This window comes from Zootoca vivipara, chromosome 4 (genome assembly GCF_963506605.1).
Source record: "Zootoca vivipara chromosome 4, rZooViv1.1, whole genome shotgun sequence".
NCBI classification, from domain to species: domain Eukaryota; kingdom Metazoa; phylum Chordata; class Lepidosauria; order Squamata; family Lacertidae; genus Zootoca; species Zootoca vivipara.
The window spans coordinates 48,564,817-48,577,057 of record NC_083279.1 but is presented as its reverse complement, the minus strand read 5'-3'; the positions used below and the strand labels follow the sequence as shown (position 1 = coordinate 48,577,057).

Below are 12,241 nucleotides of genomic sequence, written 5' to 3'. Positions count from 1 at the left end.
CTGCTTCACTCAGGTTCCTGCTTGCGGACTTCCCAAAGGCATTGGATTGGCCTCTGTGAGAACAGTGTGCTGGCTAGGAGGGCCATTGGCCTGATCCACCAGCACAGCTGCAAATGTAAGATGCAAATGTGTTGCTGCAGTTTGAAGAACGGCTGTCCTAGGCAAACAGCAAAACCCAAATTGAGAAGATACCCATAAAACAAACAGACACATTTTGTGGCTCCAACCAATGACAGCTATTTCACTATTAAGAAAATGTACCCATTCATAAAACAGAACATTTCCTAGTGATTTAAAAAAAAATGCAGGCTAAGAAATATAGCAAGGAAATGTAGCTAGTTTAGTTCTTCAGGATAGAATGAGCAGAGAACTGTGCAAAGCATCCAGGAGCCCTTTCAGCTAGGAGCTGGAAAGAAGAAGAAAAGAACAATAATGGCAGAAACAAAAGGCCTACAAACATGTCATGAGAGAAGCTACAGTGCCTTTAACATAAAAAGCAATAACTAGACGAAATGATGGGAGGGAGAGGAGAGGGAGGGAGGGAGGGAGCCTTCTGCATCAGGCTGCAACAGGAACTCTTAAACGCAAGGCATTCAAGCGATGGAAAATGCATTCATTCAGAGCATTTAGCGCATAAGATTAATCGAATTATAATTTAATCATCTGATCAAACACTAATTAGCATAATGACTTGAGGGGGAAAGCTGCGAGAGAAAAGGCGAAAGAACACCTTGGGGTACCCAGAATGTTAGTGCCACATTTAATGTTTAATTTCCCTCTTTTCTCTCTCTAACCATATCCACACACACCCCGCTCCCTGTTTAAAAGAAAGGAGGGGGCAGAGTTCCGTAGTGGAGACTGGCTTCAACAGAAGTCTGTCATCAGCACCGCAAACTGTTCTTTGACAGTAGCAATGTTGCCTGATTAGCTATCGCTATTTTTATAATTAAGAGAACATTAACAATCTGCTTTCCATTAAGGAAGATTTAAGGAGGAAAATGCATAAGTTCGAGCTCTGCTATTCCCTGCAATATGCAACTATCCTCTGCAATAGTATTGGCGGTTTTCAAACAGGAAACTTGATTGCTTATAAGAAGCCTCTCTTCTGCCATTTATGTGTACCTATGATTGTCCTTAATGCACAGCAACAAATGAGACTGTCTGAGATGATAGATAGATAGATAGATAGATAGATAGATAGATAGATAGATGATAGATAGATAGATAGATAGGCAGGCAGGCAGGCAGGCAGACACACACATATCAGCACATCTACCTAAGCACACTGTATTGTCTACAGCAGGCCTGGCCAAAATTGGCCCTCCAGCTGTTTTGGGACTACAACTACCATCATCCCTAGCTAACAGGACCAGTGGTCAGGGATGATGGGAATTGTAGTCCCAAAACAGCTGGAGGGCCAAGTTTGGCCATGCCTGGTCTACAGTGACCAGCAGTGGTTTCCTCCAGACTTCTCAGACAGGAGTCTTCCCCAGCTTTACCTGGAGATACTGGAGATGGAGCCTGCAACTTTCTGCATGCAAAGTAGTTACTCTGCCACTAATACATGTGGAAGAGAGGCATTTTGAATGTCAATGTCTTTTAGGCATCAGGCATCCACATGCAACCTTTTAAACCACTAACTTTAGCAGGGATGGAGAGAACTTCAATTTTGTTTTGCATTTCAATGAGAAACCATCCAACTCCCACTTCTCAAACCAACATATATACCGAAAGTCATCTAACCTTTGAAATTTACACTTCCCCAGATCTTGCAGTGCAGTTCTCCAGCCAATGAATGTGTACAAAAGTGCATTTATTAGAGGGAATTGTGCATAAAAATGCATTTATTATTGAAAATAATTCAATTCAATCATATGCAAAATGCATTTTATTAAGGTAAGTCCATGCAAAAATGTGTATGTTAGCCAAAGCAACATTCAAAAATGTGATCATGTGGAGAAATTTGCACTAAAATGCTGGTGAATATTCATGTGGGGTGTGTCTGTCTGTCTGTCTGTCTGTCTGTCTGTCTCTCTCTCTCTCTCTCTCTGTGTGTGTGTGTGTGTGTGTGTGTGCAAATTACTCAGTTGGAAAAATCAAAAACAGAGGAAACCAAAACAGACAGATTGGTCTATTCCCAGATTATTGCTTATTTATTGTATTTTATGGAAAATTGTAAACCACCCTGAAAAATGTTTAACTAAAGGTTGTGGGCCTTGGCAGGTGCCCAAGGATACCAAACCTCAATGCCAGCACTTTGACTATAATTAGATACTACTCACATTTAGCATTTCCTGATCATCAGGGATAAGACCGCCAGTAGGGATAATGTCCATTTAAATGAGCTAAGAATGTCATGCAATAATCCGACTGAAGTTTCAAAATAAAACATTACATTTGAAATAAAAAGCAGGCAACATATCAAAACATATGCACTCTTACTCATGAGTAAGTATCACTGAACTATGGAGATCTGCTCCTGAGAAAAAATCCACAGCACTTGGCTGAAAGCTAAACTAGCTTTATAATTTATTTATTGTATACCATTTATAGGCAGCCATGAACCAAATTCTCCGAGAATTAAAACAAATAACACTTCCAGCAAAATACAACCTATACATCACCATTGAAAAATGCAAGGTTTGGCATTAAACTCTGAACAAATGGCATTTTGAACACATAGTTTCCACAAATAATTTCAACTTTGGATGTGTACAGCAGCAAGGGAACAGTCACATTGATTTAAAAACCAACAAGCCACTCCCTTAAAAAAGAAAAGAAAAAGTATATGTGCTTTCTAGAGATTTGTAAAAGTTGCCAGCATTATCTGGAACAAGTGGGAGGAATTTTAGCAGCAAAAATTACTATCCAGCATTAAAAGAGGAAAAAGGGTTCAGGGGGAATCATATTGTGTGGCCCAAAAAGGGAATGCTTTCATGTACAGTATATGCTGCCTGGTTTTGCTTGTATTTTTCCATTCCTAAAGAAAGGATTTCTTTTTAAAAATACTAAACTAATATGCATGTCACATTTTATATTAGTGATATATTTCTATAGCTATACAACCGGGGGTGGTGGTGCTAAAAGGCTGTGGGAAAATACCTAAAAATTATCTGAGTCCTTTTCCTCCAAGGTCAAACAGGATACCTACACATACAAAAATGTACTCTATTCGCTCGCAAGTACATAGATGCTCTTGCAGTCTGATGTTATGCATCTTTACTCAGAAGTAAGTTATATTATATTCACTGTGACTTAATTCCAGGTAAACAGGTACAGTTTTAGAACTTAAAAGTGTTTTAGAACTTAAAACTGTGATCCTAAACAAGCTCATTAGAGAGCAAGTCTTGCTGAACTTGAGACTTACTTGAAAGTAAGCATGCTGAGGAATGTGCAATCAGAGAAGAGCCTTCCTTGACAAGATCCAGCATTCACTTCTCAATTCCCTGGTGGGTGTTTTTGACATATGAGAGCTATTACTTGTGTGGCAAACCCTTTGAAACAATACACAAAGTGCCATATCTGTTTTCCCAGTACAGTACCAATGAAGTCATTAAGTGAATAACCTACCTACACCCACACCATAACTTGCATTACTCAGGAGTAAAGATGGATAAATCTGCCAATTTGGGTCTTAAATTCAGTTCTGTAGCAATTCGCATTTTTTTTAAAAAAAAAATATCAGCATTTTCGTATAAACTTCTCAAATTACAGACATTTGTATATGCAGTTTTGACTAATACACACATTGAGCAATGTCCCCTAATGCATTTGTACATTATTTGCACTACTATATGCATTTTTATGCATACTTTTTATGTGCTTTTTTGTACACATTACTTGGTTGGAGAACTGCACTGCAAAATTCTGAGCAGTATGGATTTCAAAGAATGGCTGTGTTTCAATGCACATATTGTTTTGAAAAGTGTGTATTAGCGAGGGTTAGCCTTTAAATGTGACCTGAATTGAATTTCTCCCCATCTCTATTCATGAGACAAATGGCTGGATATTGTTTATTTATTTTGATCTACTTTATACGTTTATATGTTGCCCTTCAACCAAACAGCTTCCAGAGTGGTTCACAAAAACAAAACAATTAAAATTAGTACAGTATAATATGCAAACAAAATAATGAAGACAATCTATTAAATCTGTAGATTATTTTTTTAAAAAAAACTTGTCTTCAAGACAAATAATTAGAATTTGGTTTTTTTTTTCAAATCTTGACACTTAAGATCTTTTTTTAAACACACAGATTAAAAGATTAATGCATTTTTAAACACACAAGATTAAAAACTATATTAAATTATTGGATTAAAATCTGTTATATATTGATTATGAAAAGCACTGAAAACAGTTTGCACTCTTTCTTCCAGCTCAGCATGAATTTTTTTTCAGAAAATGGCAACTACAGTACAGTAATGAACCATATATCTTTAGTATAGTTACAGAGTACACAGACCTTCCACGATCAGGGTTAATTTTTCAACAAATTGGTAGATTCATCCCCAGTTTCCATTCTTGATCAATCACCAACTCAGCACTCACAAATACCCAAAAAGTGCACTGAACTCACAGTAATTTCAGACTGTAATGAAGCTACAACAGAATAAATTGCTAACAAATAATAGCGTTCCTATTTTACATAGCATTCACATTTTTCAGGACGAGAGATTTGCTATTGCATTAAAACTTACTCCCCGCAATGGCTTCAGTAGCCCATTTCCAAGATCGTGGTAATATTCTGTTAATTTTAAAATATTTGCTTGATGGAACATCAATAAGAAACCATACCACATGAAAACTGTAGACATGTAAGCAGCAGCCTACACCCCAAAGCTGTGTAGTAAATAATATTACAGTTCGATAGAACTTAGAATTTGGACACTGGCGCCAGACAGGAGCATCTTCCCTGTGCAATAAGTAGCCTTGAAAAGATCACATGCAGTAAAGGTAATTCTGTTGCTGCTTCTACTGTCAATATCATTAAATTAACAACCATGTGCTCAGTCTTCATTTTCGAATGATGCAGTACGTGGTTCAGATGCCTGGAGTGGTATTTCATCAACCTAGCCTGATGCACATTTGTTTTCATCTGGCTTTGTTTTTGAAATCTTAAAACAATGCACTGTGGGTATCACTAGCATTCAGCCCCAAAATATTCTGCTGCTAATCCGATTCCTAATTTAATCTCTTCTTCTCAAATTATAGACAAGCCCTAGGACAGCAGGCATTTAGTATGGAGGTGACTCTCCTCAAAGCCAGCGTATTTAAAAAGGACTTTCTATAAATAGGACTGCTGGCTCAGTCTTCCTCACTGCTTTCTGAGTAAAAATAGCTTAAAGAGAGAGACAGGCAAGACTCATTAATCTCTTTGGCCGCGATCCAAAGAGCCAAAAGCAGAAGTGGGGACACACCAGTGCAATTCGGTGCCTGAATGCATACACAGTCTTTACACAAGTTATGTGCACAATTAGCTTGCACGAAACTGTGTTCAGCTACAGAACACACTCTTTAACTAGCATTTAATTTACTCCCACATATGCTACTCAGAAAAAGATGGTGACCATTTCAAAAGCTGCAATGTGCCTCTGCACAGGCACATCCAACAGGTAGATCGTGATCTACCGGTAGATCACTGGACGTGTGTGGTAGATCACTGGCTCCCCTCAAAGAAGCTCAACAACTTTGACTCCCCTAAAAAAGCTCAACAACTTTGACCTGAACCCCTAAAAACGGGCTTTCCTCCCTAAAAAAGCTCAACAACCTGAACCCCCCAAAATGGGGTAGATCATTGCCTCTTTTTAACTCTGTGAGTAGATCGCAGTCTCTTGGGAGTTGGCCACCCCTGCAGTACAGGACCCATAGACCCAAGTCTTTGGTCATTCTGTCTGAGCACAACCTCAAGTTGTCTTATTTCAAGCAAATCATATGACATTAACCAGTTTGTCAGTTCAGACAACAGAAGAAGTCACATTGGTGGAATGAAGGTGGGTGGGGGACAGTATGTTAACCCAGGGTTTGCTATGGCTCATCTATGACATGCTTAGCTACATTTTATCAGGATATTCACACAGAGGCTTAGGGTGTGTTTATGTCCTATGGGTGCAATTCTACACTCCAGATACCCCAGCTGGATAAACAGAGGAAATGGCAGGAACACAATTCCTATAGACCTTCAAACCTAGATACTTTGGCACAGCACAGCTTTGTGGATATGCCAATCCAATTCCCTGCCAACATGTCTGGTATTTATTATGGGCATTTCTACCCTGTCCTTCCAACAAATTCCCAAGGCAATGCCTTGCCAGCATAAGTTTTTTGTGACACACTCCTAGGTCGATAACCAGTGGAGGCAAACTGTCAGGCCAAAAAGCCTAGGGGGCAGATAGTAACATAGGTTGTCAAAGGTTGGCTAAAAGTGGAAAATGGGGGCATGCAAGGGCCACACAGAAACCTATCCAGCCCTTGCTTCCTGCCATCACTGCCACACCAGTGAGCACACAACAGACTTACAAACTCTGGCAGCACTGGTAACTGAGGGTCTGAATACTACTTGGATTCCCAGCAGGAGACAGGGCTTTGGCCACACTTCTTGCCTACTTGCATTTCTTTGCCAGAGTTTGTGTTCCTTTCTGTTCTTGCTTTTCCTCCTTTTGACCATGATTCACATTATTAATCATTTAGTCTTAAAACACGGATGCAGACCTGAACAGATAACTAGCATTATATAGTACCTTTCCCAAGTGCTTTACATACTTACGGGACTAATTCCTACAATATTTGTAACCCAAATCAGTATTATACGCAGTATGGCCATGACTGAGCTGAAAGATGGAAGTGGAAACTTCTAAGTAGCTCATGCTCTTAACACTACACTAATAAGAAAAGATGATCAATAATTTGATGTCCTTCCAAAATATTTAGCTGCAGTTTTTTCATTAACTTCCTTCATCTGAATCCTAAATGCATTAAAGATGTGAGAGTCAGTGTGGTGTAGTGGTTCAAGTCACAGATTAGGACCTGGGAAACTAGGGTTCTTAGTCCCACTTGGCCATGGAGCTCACTGGGTCACCTTGAGCCAATCACAGTCTCTCAGCCTAACCTACCTCACAGGGTTGTTGCAAGGATAAAGGTGGGGGAGGGAGAACTCTGTATGCCACCATGAGATCTTTGGAGTAAAGGTGGGATATAAATGAAATAAATAAATAAAATTTACATGGAAGTCAAATTTATTCCAATGGAACATGTTGCACTTATTTGACTGTGTACACATTACTGTTTAATTCTGGCTCCAGTGTTCTCCCACTACAGGTGTCTGAAGCCATCCATACATGACAATAGCCACAATCCATATCTATCCAGTAGGTTCTTGAGAGATCCTGCTGCTTGGTGTGTTTTCCCTCAAACTGGCTTACATCAGATTTGAAAACGTAAGGCACTTTCATTTCACAGTTAAACTGAGGTGTGTACATTTGAGACAGCCATCGTGCATGTGCAGATTAGGAGCGGAGTGCGAGGTTGAAAGCACAGAGAAACCAAACAAGTCACGTGCATCAAGTGAAGACATTCTGTCCCATCTCTGGTGTACAGCAAAATGCAAATCCAACTTGAAACGCAGCAGAGGAAACGACCTCACTGCCATTCAACGCCAATGCACACAAAACCTTATAAAGGATACCAATGAAAGAATCCTTGCCTTCATTCACTAACTTTGCAGCTGGGCAGCCCAAATTTTGTAAATACAGTGAGGGATTTGTAATGGATTTTAGTCAAATACAATAAATGATTGATACATACAAATACAGTGAGGCAGGCTTCCTGTGGGCCATAACACAGAACACACACAAGACTGTTCATGCCACTGAAACTGCTACACCAATAACCACCATGAAGGATGCAGCACTGCTTCGTATATGGTAACTCTGTTCCTTTATTAGAGAAACAGTGTGCTGCAGTGATATTGGCATGCCAGAGACCAGTGTTCAAATTCCCTAACTTGATGACTTTTTATTTCAAGTCAGCCTTGCAGGGTAGTTGTGCGGATAAGACAAAAAGAACCATGTGTAGCAACTAGACTAAGGAAAGGCAGGGTGTGTAAATGTTTTTAAAAAAATACTGCGTACTTCAGGAAAAGAAACAAGGTTCTCATAACATACATTGCTTCCAGTTTTGATTTATATCCAATGTGATGAATGTTTCACCATATTGCCCAAAATTAAACCACACTGCCAAAAAGAATATATGTAATGTACCTTAAATAGAGTTGCATTGCTTGCCACCCCCCTTTCCTTAACGCTGCTTTGCCAGTTGCTGTTTCAGGCTGGTTATGTATATAGCATTTCATGGATTGAAATCTCTGGATTCCATCCTTATCCTCTCCAACACAGATATCATTAGTGCAACGCCCTGCTTCAGAGAGCCTGAAGGACAAGCCATGAAGGAAGGGGGGGGGAAATCTACGCTTCCAAAGCGTTCCCTCTCACCCGTTCCTCTGTCCTTCCCTTTGATTGGCCTTCACTGCGACTTAGAGCAATGCACATTTACATGTTTGACACAAAAGTCTTCTCTGTTGCCTTTCCCTTCCTCATTAAAAGCAGCACCCAAGCACTGACTGGGTGAAGGAAAGTGCAAAGAAAGCAGAACCATACGCTCTATTAAGCGACACACCAAATGGCAAAGTAGTGATGGGATCTGAAAAGGTGATTGTGTATTCCCCTCCACGGAGGAGCTGCTCTCCATTCCGCCTGCTGCTCCGACGACGTGTTCCCAGTCTTGTGTGGTTTGCTGCCCACTAGTGTCCTACAGCACAGGCTCACAGGCAGCGTAATGGCACACTGCCTCATTATGTATCTGGCGAAACCCATCAAAAAAAAAAAAGAAGAAGGTCTGGGGGCACATTAAATGCCTTGTGATTGGACCACCACTCAATACGTAGAAGAATAGTTCCTTTGAAATGCATCTGGCTTCCTAATTAATGGAAATGTCATGCCTGTCAGCTGTGGTCAGCCACTGCTAGGAAGGAATGTGTTTTTATTATGGCAGGTCAGTGTGGATCAGAGGAACTGGTTTCCCCACACTGATGGCACTGACCACATAATCCTCTTACTATCTACCACCTTATAAAGCGGCTACCCGTATCAGTATCTGTATATGTGTGCCAATTATTTCAATGACATTTGGAGAGGCTTGGGTATCTCAAAATGCCCCTTTTCTATTTGCTGCTGCATGCCCAGAAACAAGCTTTCCCACAGAACAGCTCTCACTGCAGGGGAACTATGAGCACGTACAAGGCTTGGGTGTGGTGCTCCCCTCGATATTCAACAGCAGGGGCTGCCTGCGTGCAGCCTTTGCACAAAAAAAGCTTGGCACAAACATCAAAGTGACGTCCACCAGTTGTTTGAGAAGAGGAGCAAGGGCTGGCTGAATTCAGGCTCTTCTCGCCACCCTCCTGCTTGTCCATCAAACAGCTGATCAGTAGAGATGGCTGCTCCTTTGGATTGTGTCACTGGTGCCCTCATTTAATTTATTGTGCCATCTTTTCCTCCTCTACTTTGGCTCCTCCCCCATGATTGCAATATTCTAATATGGCAACATTTTTTTTAACACAACCAGTCAGTAAAAGATAGACAGGTGCAGATACAGACTCTTGCATTATAGAGACCTAGTGGACTATTTTCTTTTAACGGCAATCTATTTTTAGCAGTACCTCTACTTTATTGGTTACATCCTAGTTTTTTCCATTGATTTTTTATTTTTAAAAAACCCAAGCATCAATGGACCTTAGTCACATGCATGTGGCAAAAACGGCAGCGAGTTAGATTAACATGCATTGTACAGAGAAATATTAGCAGGTTTTACCAATCATAAAAAGCTCTATGGTTTTTAAAATTAAATTTCCAAATTAAAAAAAAATGCAAGTACCTCAAGGTCAATTTTAAAATAAGCATTTTTCATCCACAAAGGCCCAACGTTAACTGCAAAACCCTCCACATTTTCTTCACTTGATAAATAGTCATTGGCATAGCAAGCAAAAGCTGAAGTTGTAAAGGCTGCTTTGAGAAGGCTGTAGATGCATGACTCTTATTAGCATGATGGGGATTGACACAACTGCTCTGAAAATGTGCACCCAAGATTAACAGCATATTTTGTCTGTGTTTTAAGAAATGAAATTAAGAGCTGAACTAGAAATAATAAATGAGCAAGACTTCACTCAAGAAGAACTATTCATTTCTCTATTGCAATGTAGCAATGTTAATTATGGAGCTTCCTTTTGAATTTAGCCAATCCATCTACTATTTAGCACAATGGACAGCAATTTTGGTATTGTAACATGGTGGGCCTAAGCCTACACATATATATTTTAGGGTAGGAAACGGCAGATTTGGGACCAGCAATTTTAAAAAAAGTACAATTTTAGGCAAAATATAAATCATAACTAATACTGTCACTAGACTTCCATTTCACACTTATGTTACCCTAGTGTGAACTGAAACATGGACACAAATTCTATAACCTTCAATGCCTGCAGCTGCTTTAAGGTTCATAGCATTATTGTTTCTGGGGAAGTTCTAAAAGAAGGAAATTATTAACAACGTGTTAAAAGTCAAATGAGTGACTTTTCATCACACAACCAGGAACACTGCCACAAAATAATCAATTCTGAGACAAGCCCATGCAAATTGGTTTAAAAAAATAAAATTCTTCTTTCTGTGACATGTATGATCATAGCAAGAATAAACTACCCCATTAATTTAAAACTTCAATCACATTGAATGATCCAACATTTATATCAGGGAAGTGTGAGGTCCCAATAATATTGCATTCTTTTTAGACACATTCCTAACAGCTCCTTCATAATACAAGTTTATTTCATGTACTGCTACATATTACCTTTATAGAAGCTTTATAGAAATAAATGTATTCTGATTCCTAGTTTATGTATTCATTCCTGCATATTCAGATGAAAAAAGAGCCATGAATTTCAATCAATGTTTAAACAAAATTAACTTAAATGTCTTAGACATTTCTACTACTTTAAGATACAGAATTGTGCATAAGGGATGCAATTTGTATTTTATGCACAGTTCTTGTTCCACTTATTTAAATTTGTATGTGCACACATAGTATACTTTGGTACAATTCATGCACCTCATAAATTAAGGAATTTTAAAAGGTAAATCTCCAATCTGTTTTCTTCTTTAATTGCAGAGCAAAATTATGATCCAATCTCTAATAATTATACAGGCGTATGGATTGAAAAGGACACTCATCCACTTTTACCCTCTAACCTTACCTCTACCAGAACATTATTATTTTTTCTTTGTGGGCTGCTATTACATTATTTACATGTAACATCTTTATTATGTGGCTATGGATGCAATGCATTAAGATGTTAACATATCTATGCCCCCCCCCCAACTTGGTCATACAATGCAATTTAAATCCCATTGATGTGAGTTCTCTTACAATGCCATCGTAGGCTCACAGAATCTTAGTTAAAAATAGACTTTCATTGTTATTTCCTCCCTAAATGAATATTCTGAAAGGTCTCCTCCTGTAAAAGTCACTAACGCTAAGACTATTTTATATTTCTAAAGAAGGGGAGGAGAGCAATCTTAATGACAGAACTTGTTGCAATCACCATTAATGCTAAGACAATTTTCAGAGTTTTGTCCTAATCATTTTATATTGCACAGGCTGCCAAAATGTCAAAATATTTAGGACCGGTCCAGTCATCTCATTACTCATATTTTATGTTGCAATCCTTCATGGCTTAATTTCAAGTTCAGTCTGCCTGTCCACATTCTAAAGGATGCCCTGCCTGCCAGTGTATTTTTCCATCCATGCTATAGCTAAACAGACCTGAAGGCACCCTCATCCAACATTCAGTCCTCAGCCTCTGCTTGGAGCTTCAATTATTTGTATCTTCCAGGAAAATCTCTCACTTTTCCCCTCTACAATTCTCTCCCTCATTCATTCTCACTAGCGACATTTTTCTATTCTGTCTGCTTTGCCTATTTTGGGAATCGTGTGCTTAATCTTTCCCTTTTAACTGTCAGCATATTAATGTGTTTTAAGAAGAGGAGCTGTGCTCTCAAATTTGAAAAATGGCCATGCCATTGAACAGGAGCATCCAGCAGCAGCCCTCTGCATGGGATTATTTCTATTTCACCTCCTTCAAAGCCTTAACGTCACTTAAGGTTTTTTTGTATTGGCTGTGATTTCTTTTCTTTAAAAG

At 39.2% G+C, this 12,241-nt stretch overlaps 1 protein-coding gene across 1 annotated transcript in view; it reads right to left on the bottom strand.

The window, feature by feature from the left end:
• DSCAM (DS cell adhesion molecule) overlaps nt 1–12,241 on the bottom strand; it is a 333,629-nt gene that overhangs the window by 320,543 nt on the left and 845 nt on the right. The gene's annotated exons all lie outside the window — the stretch shown is intronic.